The following is a 10,018-nucleotide window of genomic DNA, read 5'->3' on the forward strand; positions in this document are numbered from 1 at the left end:
AAAATTTAATGCCATTTAATTTTTTAAATGTTTTACTTTGTGCACACTTTTATAATACCTCTGAAAATCATTTTTATGTGTAAAATAGTTATATAATATAATATTCCCAGGCATTATTAATAAAAGTACATTAATGGTGTCTTCAAATACTCTTTCCTGAGTACTATTACTGTAAGGCAGTTTGTCATGTCAGCATTAAAAAGACAAATCCTAATTGTTGCAATAAAAACCCATCTAATACTTGTTGCATTAATTATAAGTACCATTTTCTTATAATCTGGAAAATTTGGTAATACATTAATAAAGAGAACATTTTTATTTAATTATACAAATTACTTTTAATCAATTACATCTCTTCATATAGAATGGGAATGCTCTTCATTTTTAAGAACCTGTATAAATTTCTATAAATTTTTCAACTTAAACTCCCAAACCTAAATTTTATATGGACTGCAGTATAGTCACAGTAGCAATAAATTGGCTCTTGCTGAGGCCAATTCAAAATTTTCTTCCAATATCACCATTACCTAGCAGTTGTGCCATTGAATAGTCCTTTTAATTTATCTATTTCTTTGAATATCTAGACTATAAACTCTGTGAAGGCAGGGACCATGTTTGAAAATTCAGCACATAGCACAGTGCTTGGCATATAATAGATATTCATTATATGCCTATCCAGTGACAAAAATAATGAGTGAGTGAGTGGAGTTTTCCCTTCTTTCCCAATTCATTTGGTTGAAACTTGAGTACTCTACCTAATTCTATTCATTGCCATTCCTGACTGGTTCTTGAAAGCTAATGCTAATTGAGACCAGATGTCCCAGAATAATGACTCCTCATTTCACCATACTACTCCACTTTCCTGAACAATAACCTGGAATCCCCACTTTTACAGTTAGGTTAGCCTGTTTGATTCCTCAAGTACTAGGCCCTGTAGCTGAATTATTTCCCCATAGCTCAGTTACAATATGTAGGATGAAACAAATAACAATATGTAGAATGTAAGAAATACTCATTCATTGATTTAGATTTTCAAGTAATTGTGCTCTTTGTTCCCAATGTCTTGTGGGTAGTGGTTATGTCTTGTATTAAGTAATTCTATATAACATTTTAAACAGCTTCTCTCATGAGCTTGATAATAAATGAATATTTGTTTGTATTGATTTACTTTAAATTAATCATAAATATTTCTCTCCTTTGAATAGCAAACATTTGAGGCTTTTAGCCATTTTCGTATCAGATAAAATATAATCTCCAGCGTATATTGTACAGAACTATTAGGTAAATACTATCCATTTATTCATCTTCACATACATTTATTCATTCATAAATATTTACAAAGTATCTACTAAATACAAGATTTCATGTAAGGTAGAATGGTAAGAGCAGTAATAGCCTCAACAACGACAGTATGGTCTCTGACCAGATGAGTTTACAGTCTAGTAGAGGATGTAAGAAAAATACTTAGGTATCAAACAGAACACAGTAGTCATAAAGGGTGTAATGCTGTGTTTATAAAAGAGTTGAAGGATCTGGTCTTATTCACTTCCTCAATCTAGCACAAAGTCTCCTCAGTTCTAGCACAAAGTCTAACTCTTTTTATTAAAACAGTGCATTTTTTTCTTGTTTTTAATTAGTTTTGATGATCTAATTATTTTTGATGATGATTACATAACTTACTAAGACACACTTATTCAACATTTTAGAGGCAAAATGGAGACTTACGGTTTTCATACCCTTTCTATTGTTGATGAAGCCTTTTCTAGTATCACCCTATTAATCATTAGACCAGTTAAGCTCATATTATATTCTTACATAGTACATTAGCACATTTCTTCTATGCATAAATGGAAAGGATTGTAGTCTAAGGTTTCAATCTCGGCATGTGTGTTATGGTTGATCACCAGCAGCTCAGTATTATGCTTTCCTATTGGAGTCTTGTCAGACAAGGTTTATTTTCCTTAAGGTCTAAATATCTATTTATGTATCTTTTTTCCCTCTCTCTTTAGTAGAGATTTAGAAAACATCACCACTCTTTCACCTTTTGGCTTTGGATCAGAAGCTTTCCTTTTCTCTTTGGATCAGTCTCATGCCTTCCACATTAACATCTAACAAATTATCCCATAGTAGATATTTCATCCACTCAATCTTGTCATGGGACAAAGTGAAGCTGCTTACATGAAACCATCAGTACAGAGGTTATAGCAAATGCATGGAACACTTTAGCATTTTTTTTTAAATGGAGAACTGTGGATTTTTTTTTTTAATATACAATTTTTTTAAATAAATTTATTTATTCATTTATTTAATTTTTGGCTGCGTTGGGTCCTTGTTGCTGCACACAGGCTTTCTTTTAGTTGCGGCAAGTGGGGGCTACTCTTCGTTGCAGTGCGTGGGCTTCTCATTGCGGTGGCTTCTCTTGTTGCGAGCACTGGCTCTAGGCACATGGGCTTCAGTAGTTATGGCACTCGGGCTCAGTAGTTGTGGCTTGCGGGCTCTAGAGTGCAGGCTCAGTAGCTGTGGCACACGGGCTTAGTTGCTCCGTGGCATGTGGGATCTTCCCAGACCAGGGCTCAAACCAGTGTCCCCTGTATTGTCAGGCAGATTCTTAATCACTGTGCCACCAGGGAAGCCCAGAACTGTGGTACTGATTTCACAATGTCTGGGTCCTTGTGGTCTCTAATGCCAGCTTCAAGCAAACAACACAGCAGTGTGGATATAAAGGACTTAATATTTTTTTAAAAATACCAAATATTCTGTTAACAAATCTAAATCTGCCCCACCCCAAACTTAAAGAACCATAAAGTTGTTCTAATATCTAAAACAGCCAGTATTACAAATAGAATCCTCACATATTTAAGCTATGCTAGTAATAATTATAGGAAAGAAAGTGTATTGACCTTGGAGTGTTTTCCTAAATATTACTGCAACTCATTTTTTTGCTCAGCAAAGGTCTCTTATAGAAACATGGTCATTCTATCTTCACTCCATAAATAGAACTTCATTTTTTTCCTTTCATATTTTGTTTTCCTTCCTTATTTGTGTTTTTTTCCCCATTCTTTTCTCAATGAAAGATTCACTAATCCAACAGCAAGAAATACTCCAAAATGAATAGAGAAACCAGGTCAAATTTTAAAAGTGTTAATAGAGGAGATGAAGTAGAAATTTTTCTATATTCAGAAGTTAGAGTCACATTTGTAAAATAAGAAAGCGGCTATAATAAGAATTGAAGAACATTAAAAAATTCGTGTGAATACCAGTGCTAAAATAAAACAAACAAACAAACAAACGTAAGGGCTAGATAAGGAAATAAAAACACAAAAGGAACAAACTAGTCATCTGGAAATTGAACCAAAGTATTTTCCCCACCATCATTTTTTTGTTTTGTGGTAATTGTCATAAGTTGACTTAAAATAGTCCCCAAATTAGAATTCATATAAGAAATAGTCTTCAATCAAATGTAATTGATAAACAGAATAGTTGCAAAAATATTAAACCAACTTAGAAAAAATTTAATCTTCTGAAATACTTTTGGATTAAGAAAAAACCAAAACTGAAGTTGCAGAATATTTAAAATGAAAGTATGTTGAAAATGCAGCTAATTAATACCCAGAGTGTAAAGCCTGAACAGGATTCAGGAGAAAATTATCTTTCAACATGCTCATTATAGAAGAAGAGACTAAAAATATGTGAACAAAACACTCAACAACAACAATAAAAATCTAGAAAGAGAAAAATGAATGAAACCAAAAGAAGATAGTGGATTAGTATGCAAAAACCAACAGCTTTATCACTCTTATGAAAGATAACATTAAGGTTAAAAAAATAAAAAAGGGAAACTTTCCAATAGCAATATAAACCATAATACTCCAGAACTGTATGAAGAAAAATATAATTTCTTTACTGCTAGTCATAATTAAAGACCAGAATAAATGGAGATGACCATCAAGGTAAAATGAATTGATATTGTGAAGTTGTGGTGGACAGTGTGATGCACCGTCCAGATTCTTCTTCGATGAAAGAGTTGTTCCCATAACTGCTAATGGTGCTATTGACAGATAGTCTTCAGTTCTCTTCCCCTTTATAAATTGTCTCAGCTGAAGAGAGCCACCTTGCCCAGGGTCATAGCCCTTCCTTGGTCTTTCATTCCCAATGACTGATCCATGAGGGAATTGGGCTATTTCTACCTAACTTTGGAAATCTCTGACTGGCCGGGGGCCATTCTAACTCCAGAGCTCCCAGTGAGGTTGGCTGAGGCTGTTACTGGACCTGCAACATCTCATCTCCTCCTTCTGACACTTACTGTTTACTTTGTTCTCTTTTGAGAATATAGTGCATGCTCTCTTGGTCTCCAAGTCTCTTTTCCAGTGAACATAGCCTATGACAGTTATAGTTATCCCTTCTTCCCCAATTCATTTAACAAATTTAACTTCCTCAATCTATGAGAGGAAGTAATTGCAATCGAATTCCAGAAGGATTGGTGTGTATGTGTGGCAGGGGGAAAGGGGTTACATGATAGTTTTAAGGTTTAAGATTTGTTTAGATTTGTATGTCAGACTTTGTTGTTTTATTATTATTATTATATTAAAATTATTGGCATGGAGATAAGGAGTAACACTTTGAAACAAATATAAAAAATTCTTAAAAATGACTGTAGCTGCTCAAATGCCACAAGCATAGAGTTAGACAAGTAAATGAGTGAAAGAATCCAAAATCTTATCTATGTGTATTTGTGAATATACTATATGATGACTTTGAATGGATGAGGAAAGATAGAATATGAAATAAAACTATTGGGAAAATTTGCTTTGGGGGAGAAAACTTTGTGGATGCCTGTCTCAAATCATATCCCAAATGAAATGCCAGGTGGATTAAAGACATAAGCATTTAAACAACTATGAAATATGGAAGAATACTTTCAATTATCTTCTCATGGAGAAAGCCTCCCTTAAAGAGATAGCAAAGTTAGAACTCTAAAGGACAACGATTTAGATTTTAACTAATCAAATTTAACATTTATGATTGGCAAAGCATATCGTAACCACCACACATATTAAGAGATAAAGCACAGAATCAGAATATGTTTGCAAAACATATATATGGTAAATGATTGGAATCCTTAGGATAAAAAGCCCTCCAACAAGTCAGTCTACCAACATCGCTCATGTCTTCCTTGACTTTCATGGGAAGTGCACAGCATTTACAACGTTAATTTTAAGTTTAAATGTTCAGTAAATTCACAATAGTAACTTATAATTTCTGTCCATTTTTCTATTTCCAAGTTGGGGTTTCTTGTCTTTATTGCTATTCTGATGATGTAACTCTCTGCTGCCTTTATTCTCTTCATGCTAAACCTTGGCATTTAGTCCACAGTCTTGCTGCTTCCCATCATTATTTCCTCAAACAACAAAGTAGATTATAGCAGTCCTCCTTTATCCTTGAGGGATACATTCCACGACCCTGGGTGGATGCCTGAAACCATGAATACTATGAAACCTTACATATAATGTTTTTCCCTGTACTAACCGGCAAGTAGCTTATACAGGATGGATACACTGGACAGAAGAATGACTCACCTCTGGGTGGGACAAATCCAGACAGTGCAAGATTTCATCACAGTACTCTGAACAACATGGCAATTAAAAACTTACAAATTATTTATTTCTGGAACTTCAATTTAATATTTTCAGATTGCAGTTGACCACAGGTAACTGCAACTGCAGAAAGTAGAACTGCAGATGAGGAGGGACTAATGTACTCCATTTAAAAATTTTTCCTGGAGGTTATAGAGATCTTTATTACCTACTGTAAGTTGAGTAATAGTATAAGTTGAGTAACTAGTACTACTCAACTACTCGTAGTTGAGTAACTGCTATAAATTGAATAACTACTTAATATCAGTTGAGTAGACAACTTATATTGAGGCTTAGGCATCTTACTTCCTTGTCCAGGCCCATCTTGTAGGCCTGGATATCCTAGAGCAGAATCTGAAATACAACCTCATGTTTGGCCAGTAAATACTGAGTTATAAGTCTATTTTACCCAAGCCCAGATATCCTAACTTACCCAAGAGCTTCTTGAAGAGATTGCACTAGGGACCAGAGTTACTTTTCACAAGGCATTGCAGATACTGACTGTCAAGAGAGCATTTGACATTCATCTAACAGTTGCTGAAGGCTGCTTTTGGGGAAATTTGAGATTCCAGTACAGCTTGATGCTAATATGTGAGTTTTAGTAACCCTTCTCCAGGTAGAAATAGCCTTTCAGTTATAAAAATTGAGATGTCCAGAGACTGAGGCATTTTTATAGAAATGGCACATTAGCTTTTATTTTCTGCAAGGGCATGCTCAACATGCCCTGGAACACACAATAAAAGCTACACAATTTTTTGAAATCACACCTTTATGTACATTATTGTGCTCTTTGTGTCTCTGTTGTACCTTAACCCCATTCCTGAAACTCTAGAATCAACTAAATTCTAGAATATAGTATTTTTTAAAAATTTTATTGGAGTATAGTTGATTTACAGTTTTGTGTTAGTTTCAGGTGTATAGCAAAGTGAGTCAGTCATATATATATATATATATATATATATATATATATATATATATATATATATATATATATATTCACTCTTTTTTAGACTCTTTTCCCATATAGGCCATTACAGAGTATTGAGTAGAGTTCCCTGTACTATATGGTAGGTCCTTATAAGTTATCTATTTTATATACAGTAGTGTATATATGTCAGTCCCAATCACCCAATTTATCCCTCCCCCACCTTACCTCCTGGTAACCGTAAGTTCGTTTTCTACAGATGTAGAATATAGTCTTATAAAGTAACTGCCTACAACACACATTCAACTACTCCATAATATTTTGGACAAGGGATTGCCTAAGAGTAGGGATTTAGCATTTAATGTGAACGCTGCTGACTTGACACTTATTATCCTTTGGCATGCCCCTGGCCCAATTTGAAGCCTGTGATTAATATCTGGACAGTTTCTGCTCCTGTTGTCATCGTGGTTTCTCCCTTGACCTTCTTATCTAGGCCTTTTCTTTAAAAACAACACATCCTTATCATGATGTATAGTCTTTCTCTTTCTTAGTATAAATTATTAATGTACTATAAGAGTAAACTACTATTTTTATGTGAGTACTATATGTGGGGCTAGTACCATTCTAATAACTTTTTAGAATATTAGCTAATGTGTTTATTTAGTTTTAACTGATTTCTTATAATGTACTAAGACCTTTATCTACATTACCATATTTTAATCTTATAAAACCCTATAAAGTGTGTACTAACCCTGTTTACATATCATGAAAATAATGACCAGAGCTTAAATAATTTGGCCAGAGTTATGAAGTTTTGCAATGTTCGAATTTAGAGTTTATACCTAGGTCTCTTTGAATAGCAAGAACCAGAACACCATCTCCTGAAACTGACCATTAGTGCTACGTCCTTTACACTGTGGCAGTTACGCCCATAGTCCATCCCAGGACGCATCCTCTGATGGAAAATTCATGTTGTCTTGGGACCATCCAAGCTCAACTTCTCTTTCCTTCAGTGAAGTTCAGGTAGCCATGCTTCCGTTCACTCTGACTTCATTTAGCTCCTCATTTTTTACAGTTAAGGATTTTAAGACTCTGGGGTCATAACAAAATAATTACTCATCCCCAAATTATTTATAACCTTTTTCTTAATAGCTTGAGTTACTTTATAATCTCCTTTTATTCTTGGTTAGAGCATACAGTATCTTTCCTATGTCAAAAATATTGTAGTTCTCAAATTAAAAAATTGTTGTAGTTCTCACTGTTTTGACAAAGATTCTTTGCTTGACCAAACTTTAGTCAGGCTCCTGAACTTTCTCCTAGGCACATCTGTGCACTTCTTTGTAAAATCTAAAATTTTAGCAAGAACCCTGCTAAGTTAGGTTAACCACCACCCCTCCCTCAATACCTGCTCACCCTTAATATCTAATCGGGTTCCTCATTCTCCACCATTCCCCAGGTGTAGTCTGAACACCCTGGTCAGCAAGAATCCTGTTAAGTTAGTTTAGCCAAACTCCCTCTTATCTTTGATGTTTCCTCTTAGTAATTTTCCATCCACTGGCCCCCACCCTTTGCTATGCCTATAAATTCCCATTTGCCTGTGCTGTATTCAGAATTGAACCCAATGTCTATCCCCCACTGTAAAATCCCTTTGTAGTGATCCCTGTAACCTATTGAGATGGTCCTGAATAAAATCCACCTTACTGGGACTTCCCTGGTGGTCCAGTGTTTAGGACTCTGCGCTTCCACTGCAAAGGGCATGGGTTCATGGGTGTGATCCCTGATTGGGGAATTAAGATCCCACAAGCCATGCAGTGAGGCCAAAAAAACAAGAAAGAAAGAAAAAAGAAATCTGCCTTACCATCTTCAACAAGCATCATTGAATTTTTTTTTTCTTTGACAGTTTAATGAAATCCAGGTATGGAGTATTGATAGTCATTTCTCCCTCTTCTTCTATCTTCTTCTTCTTTGCTTTTTCATTGCCATTAATCCATTAAAAAATACTTTCTTGACTAAGTAGGCTGAGAGATCTCTCACTCCAACTCTTTTTCTTCTTGTTTTTTGAATATATGCTAACAATATATGTTCTACACCTTTCTTAGAATTAGTTCTTATTTTATTTTTCATGAATTTTCCTTTTGAGATACTTATGAAACACATTTCTTGTTACATTTAATTAAAGCACTGGTTATCTAATTTTCACTTTGGTAGTAGTTTGTACAGAAAGATCCACTTATATACTTTGAAGGACTTCAGAGTAGGTGAGAAACTAAGTAAATTGGAAAATGAAGTGTTTAACCAAAATTCTCACACTGCATTGCTCTTAATCTTAGTAGAAGAAAGCAGAACATTGATTTATTTCAGGAAAGCGTACAACTGTTAGAATAGTTAGTAGGATAAATTTGAATAAATAATATATAGAGAGAAGAGGATGTTGGCTCTCTCTTGTTTCAGTAGATTAACAAATTTCAGTATTTCAAAGAGTAGCAATATAAATTGGCTCTTCTGTAATATTGTATTTTCTTTATTCCTGTAGACTGTTCTTCCTCTTTGATTCTTGACATTAATCTCATTCATCTACTTTGCAGAACACTACAAAAAACTATTCTTACAGCTGTCTTAAAACTATTTTAGTACATTTGAAAAATGCTCTTATTTGCCTTAGTTATGACTTTGACATTTGATTTTATTTTTAATGTGGATAAAATTGAAGTTTGTTTGCTTGTTTGTTTGTTTGTTTGTTTTGGCCACACCACGAAGCATAAGAGATCTCAGTTCCCCGACCAGGGATGAACCCGTTCTCCCTGCAATGGAAGCGCAGAGTCCCGACCACTGGACCTCCAGGGAATTCCCTGAAGTATATTTAAATAAGAGATTTTCTAATACTGGATATGTTAAACTGTAGCCACTTGTTCTCTCATAACAATGAATCTTTTACCTCTTTCTAAATAAGGCGGAAACAATGTGTTATTCTGTTCTTATCTTGTTCAATCTGCTCTCAAATTACACTTTTACTGGTGAGTATGCACTGGAGTGTTTTATTCCCTTTATTTGTTTTTCTTTTTCTTCTGCAAGGAAAGGGAATCTTTTAAAATAAATTGTATAACTGTTGCATTTATATTAAGGACTGCATCAAAAAAGCGGAATTAGCACAATTTGAGGACCTATTTAGTATGTGAGAATGATTGGTGTCAGGTTTCCCAATGGTAAGAACTTAGTGATTAATAAGAGTTTAACAGATATTTGTTGAATGAATAAATAAAATTAGTCTTCCCCTGGATGAGCTCAATGTCTTGGAAAAGATGAATTGCCAGGCAGGCAGAGAGCAGAATCACCTGAGCCTTTGTCGTCTTCCTCCTCCACCACCCCATCCTCTGTGCCGGAATGTGATCAAACGGATCTTCCTCTTTCCATTCACAGCCTTTTCACAAGTTTTAATAGTTTTATTTGTTGCTTTACTTAT

This window comes from Eschrichtius robustus, chromosome 6 (assembly GCF_028021215.1).
Source record: "Eschrichtius robustus isolate mEscRob2 chromosome 6, mEscRob2.pri, whole genome shotgun sequence".
In the NCBI taxonomy this organism is placed as follows: domain Eukaryota; kingdom Metazoa; phylum Chordata; class Mammalia; order Artiodactyla; family Eschrichtiidae; genus Eschrichtius; species Eschrichtius robustus.